Below are 18,248 nucleotides of genomic sequence, written 5' to 3' on the forward strand. Positions count from 1 at the left end.
AAAAACAGGTTTCCCAAGGGAAAGTGGTGGGGCAAAACAACACCACCACTCAGATACAGAGTTGGATATCCCATACCTGTTCCTAGAAAGCACAGCACAAAAGAAAGTGTGACTGAGCCCCAAGTTCAATGAGACTAACAGAGACCATATCTGCACTGTCTATTTAAAGCAGTACCATACCACTTTAAACAATCAAGGCATCCCCCAAAGAATTATGGGAACTGCAACTTGTTGAGGGTGCTGAGAGTTATTAGGGACTCCTATTCCGCCCCCCGCTCCCCAGAGTTACAATTCTGAGAGCTGTTTAACTGTCATAGTCTCATTGCTGAGCCACAACATACAGAGCTCAGTGGAGTGGGAGACCAGCCAACCAGACAGGTCTCTGAGGTGTACTTGCCTGGAGGCAGAGTCAGCATCCAAAGTTGGGTCCAGTCCTGGGGTGAGGCAAACAGCAATCCTCATGGTCAGATGCTCCAGGGATTTAGGAATCCAATGATCTTGGGGTCAAGACGAGCAGGAAGCAGCAAGGTCAGACCAGGAACTACAAGCATTATTTCCAGCACCTGACTGCTGCTGGAAGCTCTGCCTAAGAAGGCTGAAGCCAGCTGGTACTCATCAGTGCCTTCTCCTCTGTCTCCTTGAAGGCTGATCAGCGGCTGGTGGAGTCACTCTGCCTTCTCCCCCTTCAGGCAAAGCTGACTCCTGGCCCATGACATTAACAATCAATCCCTCTTCTTAGGGAACTCAGGAATTTGTTGTTCTGTGAGGGGAAACAAACTATAGTTTCCATGTTTCTTTGTGGGAAGCCACCATAATTGCTTAAAGTGGTATACTACTGCTTTAAATGTTTTGGGTTGTATTCAACTAAGTTTTACCTAGGCTAGGTAAAGGTAAAGGGACCCCTGACCATTAGGTCCAGTCGTGACTGACTCTGGGGTTGCGGCGCTCATCTCGCTTTATTGGCCAAGGGAGCCGGCGTACAGCTTCCGGGTCATGTGGCCAGCATGACTATGCCCCTTCTGGCGAATCAGAGGAGCACACGGAAACGCTGTTTACCTTCCCACTGGAGAAGTACCTATTTATCTACTTGTACTTTGACGTGCTTTCGAACTGCTAGGTTGGCAGGAGCAGGGACCGAGCAACGGGAGCTCGCCCCATCATGGGGATTCGAACCGCCGACCTTCTGATCAGCAAGTCCTAGGCTCTGTGGTTTAACTCACAGCGCCACCCGCATCCCTTACCTAGACTAGACCTATTGAAATTAACGGGCCTAACTTAGTCATGTTCATTCATTTCAGTGTGTTTGCTCTGATTAAAAACCTAGTTGAATGGCAGATGGGGCCATAATTTGGATCCAACCATATATGCTTACTGCAGGAAACTCCGCTGTGACACTTCTCCACACACAAATACAGCCTGTATTTTGGTGGTGTACAAAAAATATTTAATCTTTTAAGGATTGCACTTCTGCTAGAAGGGGGACGCCAGTATTTCAGAAGGACTCCAGCCTCCTGAGTGCTGAGTGGAACAGGCAGTTTCAGTGTCCTCCTTTTATATTTATCTTTTGAACAGCCAAGTTCTGCATTTTGTGATACTATGGTGATGACATATAAGGTTTTGGTATGAAGGGCTGGATCTAGACAAATCAAAGAAGCGTTTCAGTTAAACATTGTAAACTTTGTATGGGAAATCGGATTGGCAAAAATGGAACTTCACAGTGCCATCTGGTTTCACATTGTTATAATGCATCTAGGTAAAGATAAAGGTACCCCTGACCATTAGGTCCAGTCGCGGACGACTCTGGGGTTGTGTGCTCATCTCGCTTTACTGGCCGAGGGAGCCGGCATTTGTCTGCAATTTTTCCGGATCATGTGGCCAGCATGACTAAGCTGCTTCTGGCGAACCAGAGCAGCACACAGAAACGGCGTTTACCTTCCCGCCGGAGTGGTACCTATTTATCTACTTGCACTTTGACGTGCTTTCGAACTGCTAGGTGGGCAGGAGCTGGGACTGAACAACTGGAGCTCACCCCGTCACGGGGATTTGAACCGCCGACCTTCTGATCGGCAAGCCCTGGGCTCTGTGCTTTAGAGCACAGCGCCACCCATGTCCCATAATGCATATACAATGCATCTAAAGCGCTTTTTCTTTGCCAGTGTAGCTGAGTCCAAGGCCTGCAGAATTTTACTGGGGGGGGGGAGAAAACTAAGGCTAGCAAAGTGGACTGGGGTTTATGGGAGGAAATGAATTCATTCAACTTGGTAAAACAAAGATGCTCTTCTGCTATGAACATTCTACAAGTACAGAATCTGGTGCACAATGGATTTTTTTAAAAAAAAAAATCTGCTATACTGTATTTCTTAATTAAAAATGCAAGTTGTAGAGTTTCTCCCTTTTCAAGCAGCAACTGTAAAAGGCTCCAGCGTCTGGACTCTCCTCCCCTTCAAGGCCTTCATTTATGCTCATCCTTTAGAAATACATTCCCCCACAGCCCCCTGCCAACCTTTATCTGTCTTCTGACAACATGCTTTTGACTTGCAGTCTCTTGGAGACTTTTTTTATGCTGACAGGTCTACACAATTGTTTAAAATTTTCTTGAGTTGCCAGTCTTTTTAATGATTGCTCTTTACTGCTTTTAATGTGCGTGCTCTTTGTTTTATATTGCTGTGCATCACCCTGATATTTTGTGAGAGCGTGATATGGAAATGCTGATACAAATAAAGAAAATCAATAAATAAACATGTCAGTCCTTGGAAAAATCTGTTTTCAAGCCTACAGATGCTCAAATGACAGATCCCCCCACCCCCCGCGCAAGGAGTGGAAATGTAGATATTGTCTCTAAAGACCAGGCTCGATTTATGCTCCTAGCTACATGACTCACTATCACTCAACAACTTCCACAAACCACAATCTGAGGTACCAATTATTGCACCTAAGCCCAATAGCACTTTTTAATGTTATGTGATAATGAGATGTGAAGCTACCAGTGTAAATTGAACCAGGTCTTTAGAGGCAATGGCCTTGTCCACATTTCACCCTGATTTAGCTGTTAATCCACTTTTCTGCCATCTGGATTAAACTGGAGTAGCCCACACCTGCACATATTTCAGTTTGTATATGAGAAGGTGTAACTTTCCTGGTCTTTCCTGGTCGTACCAGCAGCCATTTTGTGTTTGCCTCTGTCTTCTGATTTGTTGATTCTGTACCAACAGAGCATGCATGCAGATACCTACATACTCACCTTATTTTTTTAAATTTTATTAAAAATCCGTCCCCATGAAGTATGCAACAGCACACACTCAGGCAATTGTTAAATTTGCTTGTGCATTTTCTGGTTTTGTGCAAATCTGAGGGATCAATTGTTGGGGGAAGCAGAACCCTCTGTTCAGGAGCACACCAGAATGACTGCTTCCTACATTAAATGGGGGGCGCCCTTTGCGTGGCCACACGTAGCCCCCTGGACCCTATGCGGCACTATTAACACAGTCTCCGCCTACCTCAGCCAGTTGCCCAGTCCCACCTGGGGAGGCGTTGCCAAGGTGATCAGGCCAGGTAGGGGGAGGGACTACCTGTCCACACAATAGGGGGAGGATCTTACCTGGGAATCGTCAGTTGGCTCCAGAGCTTCTCCCACCCTACCCACCCTCAGTTAAGACTTATTTTGCAGGTTAACCTTTTCTCCACGGGTACGCAGGCGCTGCTATGTCAAGGTCGCTGTTGAAGGGCTGGAAAGGAATTCTCCTGCATTGGCAGGTTTGCCTTTCCCGTAGCAAAACGTCACAACTTTGGCGGTATCAGGCCTTGGGCGGAATCCTTTAGTCTGTCTTCCCTAAATTGGGGGTGGGCATGTAGCGGTGACTCACGCCCCCCCCTTCTCTTTGCGGTGGCGATACCAGGGTTCCCCGATAAAGGGGTTGTTTTGAGGGGAAGCTTTGGCCGTACGCCAAGAGGTTGTCATTGCTCTCCCCTGCGACGGCGGTGTAACGGGGGCGGGCTCTCTCTGCTTGAACATATGTTCTCCAGAGCCAGCCCACACACTCTGGATAACCCTGATGTTCTCCAGATCCCGGGGGAGGGGGACTGGGAGGGATAAATGCCCAATGTCTGAGCCAAGGTCTACCCACATCTGAAACATAATAAAGTTGTGGCCAATTTTAATCCCACAGCACATTGTCTTAGAATCATAGAATCATAGAACTGTAGAGTTGGAAGGGACCCTAAGGATCATCTAGTCCAACCCCCTGCAATGCAGGAATATGCAGCTGGTCCATACAGGGATCGAACCTGCAACCTTGAGTGTTATCAACACCATGGTCTAACCAACTGAGCTATCCAGTCTTGAGTTGTTATTCCACACAGGGGCCGCCCAGGGTTTGGGGGGACTCCGCCTGCGCACACAAAGAGTTAACAAGCACACCTGGAAAAGAAATGAAAGCATTGAGGATGCAGCAGGCATGGAAAGGGGAGTAGCAGAAAATGACAATTGAGCCACCTACCCCGAAGCACTGAAACAAATAATTCATGAGTCTGAATGAGGTGGTTTGGAAGCTAATTTCCCCCAACTTATCAGGTTCCCCCCATTTCAGGTCAGCCCGTATACAGGCATCACGACATGGATGAATGTGCTACTCAAGTGCAACCATATATACATGTCATGCCAGGAAATAATTAAATAATTCAATTCAAACCTGCAAATGGCAGGAGAGTGCTGGAGAGTCCTTGTGGCTTGCAAGAAGGCTCTCTCTGGAGCCTGAAGAGGACGCTAGAGAGGGTAGAAGAAGCCCCAAAGAGACTTGAGACACAGAGGGGCTTTGTTTAGGCTGCTTGGCTTCCCTGTGGAACTGCTGACATGGGGAGTAGTGCAGCAGCAGCCACTCTCCTGTGCATCCTCCAGCCAGCCTCAAAGCTTCAACTCTGGTTGAAGAGAGAGTTGTGTGGAGAGACAAACAGAGAGAGAGAGAGAGAGATGGAGAGCAGGGAAAATAGGCATATAGAGGCTTTTTGGAGGGTGCTCCCCGCTTTATGTGATTTCCCTTATGAGAGAGGGAGCCCAGAACGCAACCCCTATGTAAGTGAGGGGACGCCTGTATACAGGGGAAAGGCATTGAGACTGGTATTGTTGGAGAGTAGCATCACATGGACTACCCAAATAAATGGGAGTGCAAACAGCTGCAAACAAACACTGAACTCTGGTGTGGACAAGCCCAATATCTACAGATGGTCCCTTGAAAATACAAAATAAATTCAGTGTCAGATCCTTCACCATGACGGTAGGCTCATTAATTCAAGACTATCTCCCAAAATGCTTCTACTGGGGGCAGCTCCACCACATATGTAGGAGTACCTTTCCAGACACAATCTCTCCAACAAAGATTTCGACCCCATGCTGTCACTCAGGCCAATCTAGCTTGTCTATAAAAGCACTTTTATGCCAAAGTTTCATAGAGTTCTCCCTAATACTGGCTGAGATGGCGTGGAAGACTATATAATGCTATATATATATATATCACTCCCATGTTTCAGATTAGTTCTCCTTATTCCTGCTCCCACTGGGATATATGTCCCATGAAACTTGCAGTACTGAACTCTAATAATGTATATCTTAGATACTCACAACATTTTCCAGCTTTGAATACCAATGACTCAGAAAGTCACCAGGTGTTGGTTGCTGCTTATGCGTAAGAAAACAGGCCTGATGAAGTTGCAACCAGCCCAAGATTATCTCTCCAAATACCTGCCATAGATGTACTTGAAATAAAGGTTTCTTAGTCTTAATATCAAAGTCTCATTACAATAAAGGCTATTCGGTTTCCAGATCAAATGCATTTGCCCTTGTCCTGACTAGGAAAAGTACAGAAATGGGAACAACAGGGACAAGCCAGGCAATAGTTTCCATTGCCATTGTTTTCACATTTTTAATGTACATGCCAAAAATAAAAATAAGGGTTTCCTTCTGGCTTCTGCCTTTCAAGAGCCTGAAACAAGAGTGCCATGACTTCTATATGTGTGAGACAAGGTTCCTGTGCTCACCTATGCCTTACCACAGTCCTTCAGCAAAAATGGGAGATGTTGCCTTAGTTAAAAAGCATCCAAATAGCGCTGGAAGTTAGATATTCCCCAACTACCTTGTCTTGATTTATTGTATAAAATGTAAACACTCAATGAGCTTCCAAACAGGGGCAACCCATTACTGTAAATGGGTTGTTTGCATATCACAAGTGAGTCATTCACAACAGCGAGTTTCTGTTGTTGTTGTTTTTAATGTATGCAATTTCCCCCAGAAAGGGTAGATCTGGATTAAGGTGGCTGGAGGATATGTTCTGGCATTTTGGTGCCAACAACATCATGTGGGCACCATGACAAAAATTATGCATGGGGAGCATCCATTCCACAATAAATACCCTTCAGGAAGCGCCTTTATTGTGGAAACTAAAACTGTTGAAGATGGTTTGCCAGGATTTGATGGTCCTTTTCTCTCTCAGGAATACATTTTTAAAATGAATATTGCAGTAGGTTTGTAACAACACATTGAGTCAGCGCGAGGGAGGAAGACGGTCTAATGAATTCAGCACATCACAGCCGCCAGTTTTCACGGCGCCTCATGAAGTAGCTGAGCTCTGGTCTGGTCAGGAGCTAGAAAATTCTTAAGAGTCCTGCACTTCATACAAACCAGGAAGCAGGAAGTCCTGAAAAATAGCTCATGATGTCATTGGATGCCAATCCCTGCCTAGTTCTGAAATTACACAGGAGGTGAGAAAAGAATATTAGAGTTACAACACCAATAATATATTTTGTCACAAATGTCTGCTTCCTCTTCCTCAGGGAGAAGTTGCAACTGGCTTTTCTCCCCAGTTTCCTTCTAAGCCACTCCTTGTGAACTGGAGGGTGGGTGGGTGTGGAGATCCACACAGTTCCCTGGTTTTCTTTTTTGACATTCTGTGTTGTGTGCATAGCGTTTCCCTTAATATCTATTTGCAATATTCAACCAGAGCAAACCTAGACAGGCTTCACCAAACCACCCTTGCTTGAAACCCTGCCATCTTGCAACCTGTCCGTGCCCAAACCATTGAAAGCAAAGGTCTGTGTGCACAGAGTTGCCAACTCTATCAGGCAACAGCAACTTAGTGGTAGCTAGTGGAAACAGGCACCATGACACCCAGGGAAAGAACTAATAAGAATCGGCCGCTCCGGCCCTGTTAATCCATCCTCCATCACTCACCCAACTTTATTACTCCTGTAAAGATCAATGATGCATCAGTATTACACTTCCTCTAGATCAGGATGGAATATATAGTGTCCCTACAAACACCTGCTGCCGCCACCCACATTTTATCCCCACAACCAACCTGTGAGGAAGATTAGGTTGAAAGATGTCTGAAGTGAGCTTCTTGGCAAAGTGGGTGTTTTAACTCTAGTCTTCCAGATCCTAGTCTAACACTCTAACCACCAAACCACACTGACTCTCACATAATGATTAACTTAATACATATATTTCTAGACTTTGACCAGGAGACCTGAATTTGACTCCTCACTCATCCCTGAAGCTCAGTAGCTAACCCTGGACCAGTCACTCCCTTTCCCTTCCTTCCTTCCTTCCTTCCTTCCTTCCTTCCTTCCTTCCTTCCTGCCTGTCTGTCTCTCTCTCTCTCTCTCTCTCTCTCTCTCTCTCTCTCTCTCTCTCTCTCTCTCTCTCAGAACTGTAGTGTTGGAAGGGACATCAACAGTGAAATTTTGGTGGATGGGCAGGATGGCTCCAAGATCACCCAGCAAGCTTTATGGCTAACTCAGGATTCAAACTGGACTCACCCAAGTCCTCCCCAACACTGATTTTTGTTGTTGTTGTTGTTGTTGTTGTTGATTATTAAATTAGGGTAGTATTCAGTTAAGTGTTACTTTGAGTAGCCCCACTGAAATCAGTAGCCATAACTAGGCAAGGCCTATTAATTTCAATGGGTCTACTCTGGTTAAAATCTATAAACTGTTCTCTGAGCAGCTCCTAAGAAAGTAAAGAATAAAATTGCAAGGTTCCTCATAAGCAAGGATGTAAGTGCAAGCGTTCTTTTAAAGATAAGGAAGAAGCAGTGGAGCAGGTGATGTGTGGGTTTCACAAGATGCAGGCTTTGAGCTGGCAATGTCCCACACATTCCAGGTGAGAGTTTTGCCCTACCCTTTTCCTACCTTGCCCTGCCCTGCCCTGCCTTTTACCGGAACTTCCTCCCACTCCCATCGGTGACTCCCAGCCCGTGAAAATGCTGTCCACCTTCCCTTTGCATCCTACCTTGCTGTGTACATCAGGGTCAAAGAGACTGCGATTACATCATGTTTAATCCTTCAGGCTACATGAATCAAAAGAGCTATTGATACTTAATGCAGATCCAACATAATCAGGCAAGCCTCGACAAGTCTGCTGACATACACAGCATTAGCAAAGAAGACAGCTCATGCACCTTCAGCAAAAACCAAGGATCCTGGAAAGAAGCCTGGCCGGTGCGGGGGGGGGGGTGCGTGGAGGGAGGTAGAGCAGGAACAAAGAAGGGGGGAAAAATACTTAGGGCCGGCATGCCTCTTCAGGCACACAGCTCCCCACCCCCAAGACATGCTTACAGGTGTATTGCAGGAAGCAGCCTCTCCAGTATAATGGTACCACGCTACTGACAAATCTACGGCATGGAGGAGATTAGATCTGCCACCTTTTTCATCCAGCATAGAGACCGTGGCTCTAACAGCTGTGTGGCAGGCACAAATTCAACAGGCAAAGCTTTTGCTGCTGTGGAAAAAGCTGCACATCTCCATTTTCCGTCTGGGAGGAAAGAGGCTTGGTCAGAAAGATGGAGGCACACCTAGCTAGATGCACCACACATGCCTCAAACACAAATGATGCACAAGCTTCCAAATCAGAGGGGACCAGATACAGTCAGACCTCTTGTTACATTTGCTTCAAGTTGTGCGCTTTCAGGTTGCATCCTGCGGCAACCCGGAAGTACCGAAAAAAATTACTTCTGGGTTTCACCGCTCGCGCATGTGCAGACGCGCAAAATGACGTCACACGAATGTGCAGAAGCGGCGACCCGCACATGCACAGGCACGGGTTGTGTTCTCCTCATGTTGTGAACGGGGCTCCGGAACAGATCCCGTTCGCAACCAGAGGTACCACTGTACTATAGATGATAATAATAATAATCATTTTTATTTATACTCCGTCCTCCCCAGCCAAGGCCGGGCTCAGGGCGGCTAACAAGCAATAATAAAAACAAGATTAAAATACAACATTAAAATATTGAAACATTATAAGAAGTTGCTCTGTACCAGGTCAGACCTTTGTGCATCTGAGCCAGTGATGTCTAATACTAGGGGCTCTCCAGGGTCATAGGAAGAGGCTTTTCATCCCTTAACTACCTTATTCTTTGACAGCTAAGCACACAAGGATTGAACCTGCAAAGGATTTGTTCTGCCATGGAGCTACAGTTCCTCTCCAAATGAAGGAGGAGAGTCCATGTGCCTTTCGTAGTTGTAGAGAAGCAGGGATTTCAGCAAGCGCTGTTTTTCCACCCCCACTTTCTACAGCAGTTTCTGTGTCTGAAGGATTGCCTCTTCCCATGCATGCCTACCCAGACCTTGCCATCATCCCTCAAGGCCCTGCTCTCTGTGGCCCCATAAGTTGAGTTCAGGTAGGTGGCCACAAGCGAAAAGGCCTTCTCAGCAGTGGCCCCTTGCTTGTGAAATGAGCTCCCCAGAGAGGCCCACCTGGCACTACTTTAATGTCACTTCAGCACCAGCAAGAGTGCGGTGCTTTTAAAATCTCATCTCTTTTCCTCTGTTTTTATCCCTGGAATGTTTTTAGGAAGAGTTGTATGCTTCTTGCATGATTCTCATTCTCTCTCTCTCTCATTTTATACTGATTGTTTCATTTTGCTTTTCAAGATTTGTGTTTCATTTTTGTTTGTGCTTTTCTAAGTATAAATTCATTGCTATTGTATTATTACACTTTGTAGCTAAGATCGTTATGCATCAAACAAGTTTGCTTGTCAAGAAAAAAAGAAAATAAGTGAAGCAGAAAGGGAGGAAAAGAAAAATGACACATGAAGGAGAAAGGGGGCAACGTAGCAAAAAAACCTCTAAAGTACGGTAAAGGAAAACTATCGTTTACATTGTCATTCAATAAATGTAAACAAAGCCCACATCTCAATAAATCTGTTTTCTTGATTTTTATGTATTGTGTTTCTCACCTACATATGTTTTATCATTAAGACAGTTTGTCAGGTTTTCCTGAAACAATCAATTATAGTAGGAAGTCTTTATTTTTTCCATTTTCAAGAAATACACTGATTTGCTGTCGCTAGCAGTGTAGTAATGAGCTGCAAATCAGTATTAATGACTTCAGAATGAACTTTGGTGACACACATGTACATGAATACACACAACAAAGATACTTTAAAATCTTATACTGTATTAGCAGAGAACTTTATAGCACTTCATTTGTAACTTGGCAAGCAACTACAAATTATAATTGGGTCAATTTGCTCATCACCAACCATACCCTCCAACATTCCTCAGATAAAAATAGGGACATTTCTCCCTCCCTTCTCAACTGACCCTCCCCAACCCCCATTTTGTGTCCCCATCCCCCACACAGAACATTTCCTATCAGAAGAAGGGTGAGTACCACTGGGACACAGCACACACACCCTCCTGAGAAAACCCCTTAATCCTCATTTTATTTTATTCTTTGGTAGATTTACGAAAAGAAAAGCACACACCAATCAATAAATGCATTTTATTTTATTTTAAAATTTTATTAATGCTTTATACATTTCGCTAATTTTAACATTTCAAAACTTGACTTCCTCTCCCCTCTTTCTGCGGTTCCTTAAATTTATTTTTAATATCTTCTGCATATCCAAATTAACTTCATTTGCTCATTTATTCCTCTACTTTAAATATATAGTCTTATGAAACTGCAGGTTATTACAATAATCCTGCCAATGTTTATATCTGTTTACAATTGATCTGTAAATATTCAATAAACCATTTCCATTCTTTTATAAAAAAGTTTGTTATCTTGATTGGCGAAACTTACTGGAAGAATAAGAAATCAAGATACCAATAAATAAATTTTAGAAAGGGGCAAGATTAGGTGCACAAAGTGTTTGGATTTTTTTCCCTTTTCTTTAAAAAGGAGACTACTTGCTCTCTGCTTTGCTTCCCCTTTCTTCCTTCCCGGGGTGGCCCTTCCCTCTGCCTGCCCCTCAGTCAGTTTTATGTTCATTGTAATGAACATAAAACTATCCAAATGGAGTTCCAGCAGTAAAATAAACAAACCAACTATCCAGGGTTCTCATTTTCTACAATCTAGATGTTGTAATAAGCAGTGTTTTTTTCGGGGGGGGGGCTAAGCAGGGGTACGCATACCCCTAAACATTTTGTGAATCTAAGTTTGGCCTCATTGAGAGGCTGTATTTCAATATGAGTAGGAAAATGAGAGTAGCCCTACACGTTTTTTTAAAAGAAAAAAAGCACTGGTAATAAGAATGAAAGTTCTATACAGTGGTACCTCGGGATAAGTACTTAATTCGTTCCGGAGGCCCGTTCTTAACCTGAAACTGTTCTTAACCTGAAGCACCACTTTAGCTAATGGGGCCTTCCGCCGTGTGATTTCCATTCTTATCCTGAAGCAAAGTTCTGAACCTGAGGTGCTATTTCTGGGTTAGCGGAGTCTGTAACCTGAATGTAACCTGAAGCGTCTGTAACCAGAGGTACCACTGTACAGTGGATGGGAAAGACATCTAAAGCCCTGTTGGTTGAAAGAACTGTTGTTCCTGTGCTCCCCCTACTGTTCACTTCTAGGTGTACACCCACATTTTTTGAATATTCCATTGCAGGGAGAGAGAGAAATGTTATTGGGTGGCTTATTTGTTTGTTGTCAGCAAACAAAGCTCCTTTACACTTGGTGCTCTGCTGGCTTTATTTCCCTTCCTGCTCTCATAACATGAGAACAGCATAAGCCAGTAGTTGACAAGGGAGTTTCCTGCTGCAGAAGAACAGCCTCACAAGGGAGGCAAGACTGTTTGCCCTCTTTTTTTGAAAGAATAAAAGAGAGATATGAATTACAATCCTCAAAATGGGGAGCATGCATTCTTCAAAGAAGAAGAAGAAAAAAATCAGCCTCAAGATATTGCTACAGAAGAAGGGGCGGTCTGGCTTGTATTCAATTTCCTTCCTTTTTTGCCCCATGAATGGAACAGAACAGAAGCCACCCTAGCCGTAAAGGAAACCATGCTAACTGGCCAAGATACAGCAAATATGCTTTAAGAAAACTACTCCATGCATGCTCAGAGGCATGTTTCTTTTCTTCATTATTACTTCACAGATTTCAGGACTCAACCCCAATAGTAAAAACAGAGTCAGGTGGCTACAAATGTACACAGAGGAGACCTTTCATTTTTATTTTGAAAATGTGTGTTATTGTCTTTTAATATTGTAATCTGCTATCTGTTTCATGTGTCCCAGGACTGATTGTAAATTTCTGACTCCTCAGGATTTTCCACAGCTGTATTATATTCTTAGTTTCCTTGATTTTGAAAACATGTCAGGTAGCCACAGACAATGTTGATGGTGTGAAAATGCATTTACTATTATGGGTTGGATCCAGACCTAGCCATACTTGGAACACATCCATGGAAATCAATGGGGAATGAATTACTCATGATCCAACCCTGTAGATTTCTTCCGTCTAAATGCTGCCTTTCTATTAAGGTAGCCAAGGAAGTTTACAATTTTAAAATACCAAAACGAGAAAGAAGAAGAGAGCATAAAAGCAGCAAATCTCAAACAAAGTTTTCACAGGCTGTTTGATAGCCCCTTTAGGAGCTGATGATATGGATCCCTTGATCTGGATTTTTCTCTTTGGCCTTCCTTCTAGCTGCATGTTTTAAATAGGTTCTTGGGAAGGTGTGAGGAGAAACTCCCTTTAAAGTTATTTCAAGCCATTGTTGATCTCCTCAGAAACTCCTTGATGTAGACTTCTTCCCTTCTTTACTAGTGCAAATTGTAGAAGGGCATACCTTACAAATCTGCATTATCACAATGACAGATGAGCCATCAGTTTTGTGAAGAGCTAGCTGTGTGCCATAAAGTGTGTACATCTTTGGGTACCATTTTGATTTTCTGCCTCTGTCTTGGGCTGACCCTGTTGATGGCTGCCACCTGCTGTTCTGCATCGCTTACACATGTTCAAGCACTCCCAAATCCACCACCGGGCAATACCTTTATTAGGACCAACCAAAACGCCACCGTTCTCCAAAACTAGATATTATACACAAAGGGGGTGGAAGATGGCTGTTAAGCAAATTGGGCTGGGTGTTGTCATCATGGGGATCTGCAGCTAGACTTCATGCCATGATGGGAGACTACAGACTGACTGAATTAGTCTTGGCTAGGTGGTGCTTGCAGGTATCAGGTTACATCCAGGATTCTGGGACGAAGCAGCAGCGGCTGGTTCCTGCCTGGCTGCATTCCAGATCTGTTTCATGTCGTAAGCAAAACACACAGCTTCCTGGTTAGGCAGAAAGCAGGATTAAGACAAAACACGCCAGTCTTTATGTTAACAAAGGTGGATATTAATTTTGGGTGGTGTGCGATAGAAGGGAACGTAAGCCTCAAAAATGCAGACTTCCGCTTCAGATTCGAAGAAATCAAATGACAATTTGATTCTACAACACAGCCCTTAATTTCTTTCTTTTTTTTATTTAAAAGTATGTCCCATGCTGCTCAGTTGGGCTTAAACACCCTTGTCTATGTGTTTTATATCGCCTCACTCCAAAGCATTTTCTCACATTATGTACCTTAGTTATAAGAAAATGGCATATTTCCACACTTAAGACCATGAATGGACTGTTATAGGCTGGGGAAACCCCCCTCCCAAACCCTAGTAATTAATAAATGGTAGGATTTTGATTATTTGGGATATGAAGGAGGAAATACCAGCTGCAGAGGAACTCCTGGGCCAGCCTACATGAAACAAGCTGGCATTAAGAAACTACAGGGCCATTGAGGGCCATTCAAAATGCAAGAGAACTGTCCTTCCGCACTGCTCTGAGGTGTGAAGAGAGAAGGTTGGAAGGTTGCCAGGATAACTTGGCGTAATGTGACAGGAGGAGTTTGGGGCCTTTAACATGAGGCTTGGAATAGCTGATGAAAGGGGCAGAATGCAGCATCGCTGAAGGCAGGCTGGAACTCCAGTGCTTCACTGCTGGGGAAGAAGAGCCAGAGGTTTCTATGCACACACATTTCTCCATCAAGGCAAGCAAGATGCAATATCAGGACACATTCCAGCCAGGCAAAAAGCACTTGAGGACAGTGTCTGGAGCAGGGCTGGTGAGAAGCGTGGCCTGGAGAGGAGCATGATGAGAAAACATATTTTCCACTAGATGGTGCCATTACCATTTCCTTGTAACCACAAATAAAACATTGTTGTGTATAGTGGTTTCAAGGTCAGTTAATCTAAGGACTAGTCTGCACCATTTCAGAATTCACCAGGGACTCAGCTGTACAGCCGGAAATAAAACGTTTTAAGTTAGTTTGTAAAATGCAATATACAAATGTGACAGATGGCGATGGTGAGCTATGGCAAATTCAATTTCTTTTTCAAAACGTTTTTATAAAAAAGCATTTTCAGTGTTTTCAGTATGTGTGTAGATACCACCCAGGTAGTAAAAGGCAAAAGGTTTATATGATCTGAAGAGAAAACAGAGCTTTCTTTTTCTTTTTGAAAAGCAAGGATGTTTGATGCCTAATGGTTTTGGTTACAAATAATAAAGGGGGTGGGAAGAAAAATGAAACCAAACAAACATTTCACTTTGTAAGTTGCTTGCTCCTTCCTCTTTTTGCAGAAAACACGTGATGTTTGTACTGACCAAGTGACATACTGGTTTATCTGGAGCTGAAATCTACTTTTCTACTAACCAATAATAACAAAAAAAGTTTTTTTCTAAATAAATTACATGCCCCTTTGCTGTGTAATGTGCATTTGCCATATCAAGGATTTGGGGTTATCCCATTTCCCCCTGCATCTTATCTCCTACTATGTGCTACTTCTCTACATTCCAGAGCACCAACAAGCCCAAAGCCTCCTCTTTTCTCCCTGCTTCTTCAATTTGAAAAAGCTTTCCTGATTTCTTTTCCTCCTGTTCCTCAGCTCCCGTTGGTACGTGCTTACTTGTTGCAAGCAGTGTGCGATGCAGTCTAGTAATAATGAAAAAGCAATATGACAAGTCCCATGAAATACAAACAAACCAAAAAAACAAAAAAAACCCCACACACTCCTCAGCTCGTGAATTTCCCTTCTTTCTGCTGCAAGCAGTACATGTTGGAAGATTTGGTGTGGTAGTTGTAGTGTGGTTGCTTATACCAAGTCACTGGCAAGATATTAGAAATAGACAATGTTACACAAGATGCGGAACAAAAGTAAACACATGTGAACAAACTGGATAGTTATGGCAGCACGAAGGGCTGTGGTGCACAAAACAGATTTGGAAAATGTGAATTTTCAGCTGTGTGCAGATGAGTCCTAAATTTGCAATCCTGCACGGAACTGACACAGGCTGATAGATGCAAACCAAGATCGTTCCTTCTGACCCTTTGGACCAAACCACATGGTGTGAATATTTCATCAAAAACCTCCACAAAAAGAAGACCCCTTTTTAATATGGACGTGCACAAGATTCAGCTGAAGCCTGAGCCATGAATAGAATTTGGTCAGGTTTTTGGTGGGGGGATCCTGGTGTCCCCTAAGCTAGGTTGAGGCAGCCACTGATTGCCTTGGGTCAGATGGCCCAGAACAATTTGGTGTTGTCAGGATGAGGGGCATCAGACAGGAGAGGCAGACACTGAGCAGGAAGAAGGAGAGGTCAGGCAATGGGAAAGGCAAAAGCGTGAGAAGACCTAGGAGAGTAGGGACATACCTGTTTTGTTGTGACTTCACTTAGAACAGTTGTGGTTGAAGGCGAAGGGCAGTGCCCCAAGGAGAAGTCATAGATTTATGAGCAGGAGGGATGCAATATCTGAAAACCAGCAGAAAATAAGGAGCCTGGAATGTCACTCCATGTTGAAGATTGTCACACCAAGAAGACAGACCAGGGTACCAGCTGAGTGGGTGTGCGGCCTCTGATCACATATGCACATAAGTATGTACATAATTCAATTGTATGCCAGCTTTCCACAGTTCAAACTATGCTCCAGGCAGCTTACAACATGAAAAAATACATGACTGCAACGCAACAAAAATAGTCATAAACAATAAATTAAACAAGTCCTACATAAATCAAATCTAAATCTAAAATAAAGATACAAAAAACAAGAGTAGCAATAACCTCCCGCCCCACAATAATAATGAAAAATCCAAACAACACCCCAGCCCAAGAGTCTGTTCAACAGTCTCAGCTTGTGTAGCTGGAGTCAGTCAGGGCCCCCACCCTCCCAGGCTTGGTGGGAAAAGGCCTGCAAGGCAGGCAGGGAGCAGGTCTTCCAGGACTCAAAGCCCAGATGATACGGGCCAAGGCTTACTCTAGTGTCTGCATAGGATTAGTCCATCAGTTGCAAGCAGCAATCTCCAAGAGGCAGAAGGGAGCTCTTCAAGTGATTGACTAGAAATCAATGTCCCTAGGAAATTCAGATCACTACTGCTGCTGATTCAAGGAGAGTGGTATGATTAGCACACCGTCAATGTAGATATGAACCAAAATCATCATCAGATGGGTCACCAAAACCACCAGGACTTTAGTGAAGATCCTGGGTGTGGCCAAGACTGGTATTGGTGTGGTCTACAACTGAACTTCAGGGAGGGGCGATGACGTTGTTCGAAAACGTCTTACTTGGTACTATTTTCACCCACAATTAAGCAACTCTTCCTTTATTACATGAATGCCAGTCAGTGCAAGAATGAGTTAAAGGGTTTGCTAAACTGAAATTAACAGTGAATATGATACATACTGTTTAGTCTAAGCCAATCTCTAAGCAGGTCTTTTGTTTGCTTTCATGTTGCCCTCCTGCCCGTGTTTTACTTATTTTGTTTGTGAGATTGGCCATGTCTGTTAGAAGATGCTCAGAAGCATACATCAACCAGAAGCAGGAAAGCAATAGAATAGGAACATTCTGGCTTATGAATGCCCACACACCAGTTTGGATATTGTTTGGGGAAATGTAAAATGTCTTTGTCTTAAAATTTCTCCCCCCGCTGAGTGTTTGCTTGCCCTGCAATCAACAGCCACATGATGCCAACCACACTGGACACCAAACAAATACTCAGCTCAGATATGATTCAAGTTTCCAGAGAATGAGTACAGAGTGCTTCAGGGGAAGCATCAGCCACCACTTCATAGTTCCCTTCCATCCTTTCATAAACAATGGCCTGGTGGCATTGGTGGTGGAGGAGGAAAAGAATGGTGCCCCTGGGAGCAGCAAGGAGGAGCTTGGCAGAAGGGGAAGCAACTTCCCTCTGAAATGCAGGATGAAGCCAGCATCCCTTGGCTCTGGTGATGGGAAGGCGGACAGGTCAACACAGACAAGCACCCCACAATACGCTGTAGAGCTGAGATAGTGCAGAGCCTGCAGGCTGCCTCTTTATACTCAAGGCAGTGAGTGACAACAAGGGAACCCTCCTCCTACTCCCCCAGTGTTTTCATTCGTAATCTGGAGTAAGCATTGTAAGCTCTCTCTTTCTTGAAATGAGGCATTTCCTTTGATGCAGCCCTTTAGTTAGCCACCTGCAGGAAACCTCATCTGCAATAACTGGTTTTGAAAAGGTAGCTGTGGATTGTGCCTGTCACTCATTCATCTCCATGCAGCAGCTGGATCTTAAACTGCCGGTACAGATGAGACTTCGAGAAGGAACATCGAAAAGACCTGCCCACAGACAGACATATCTGGTGGTGGAAGGTTTTGCTAGTGGCTGCCTTTCAAAGAATGTCTGTTTGTCAAACAATACACTCCACACATACTGCAACAATCGCTCAGGAGACCTTCATCCCAGAAATAAAAGAGAGAGACCTCACTAAAATGAAAAGTGGTGGAAGGCCTCTGCAGCATTGGAAAAGAGGCTGTGAGCTGGCAATTTGGCTGGGAGTTGGGGGAGAGTAGTAAGAGAGATGTGCTTGGGAATTGTGAAGGGTGGGTGGGTGGGTGTGTAACTGTAGACCAGGGCTGGCTCTGCCATTGGGCAGTGAGGCAGCTATCTCAGGTGGCTAATTCTGGGT

The sequence above is a fragment of the Podarcis filfolensis genome (genome assembly GCF_964270895.1).
Source record: "Podarcis filfolensis genome assembly, chromosome: 4".
In the NCBI taxonomy this organism is placed as follows: Eukaryota; Metazoa; Chordata; class Lepidosauria; order Squamata; family Lacertidae; genus Podarcis; species Podarcis filfolensis.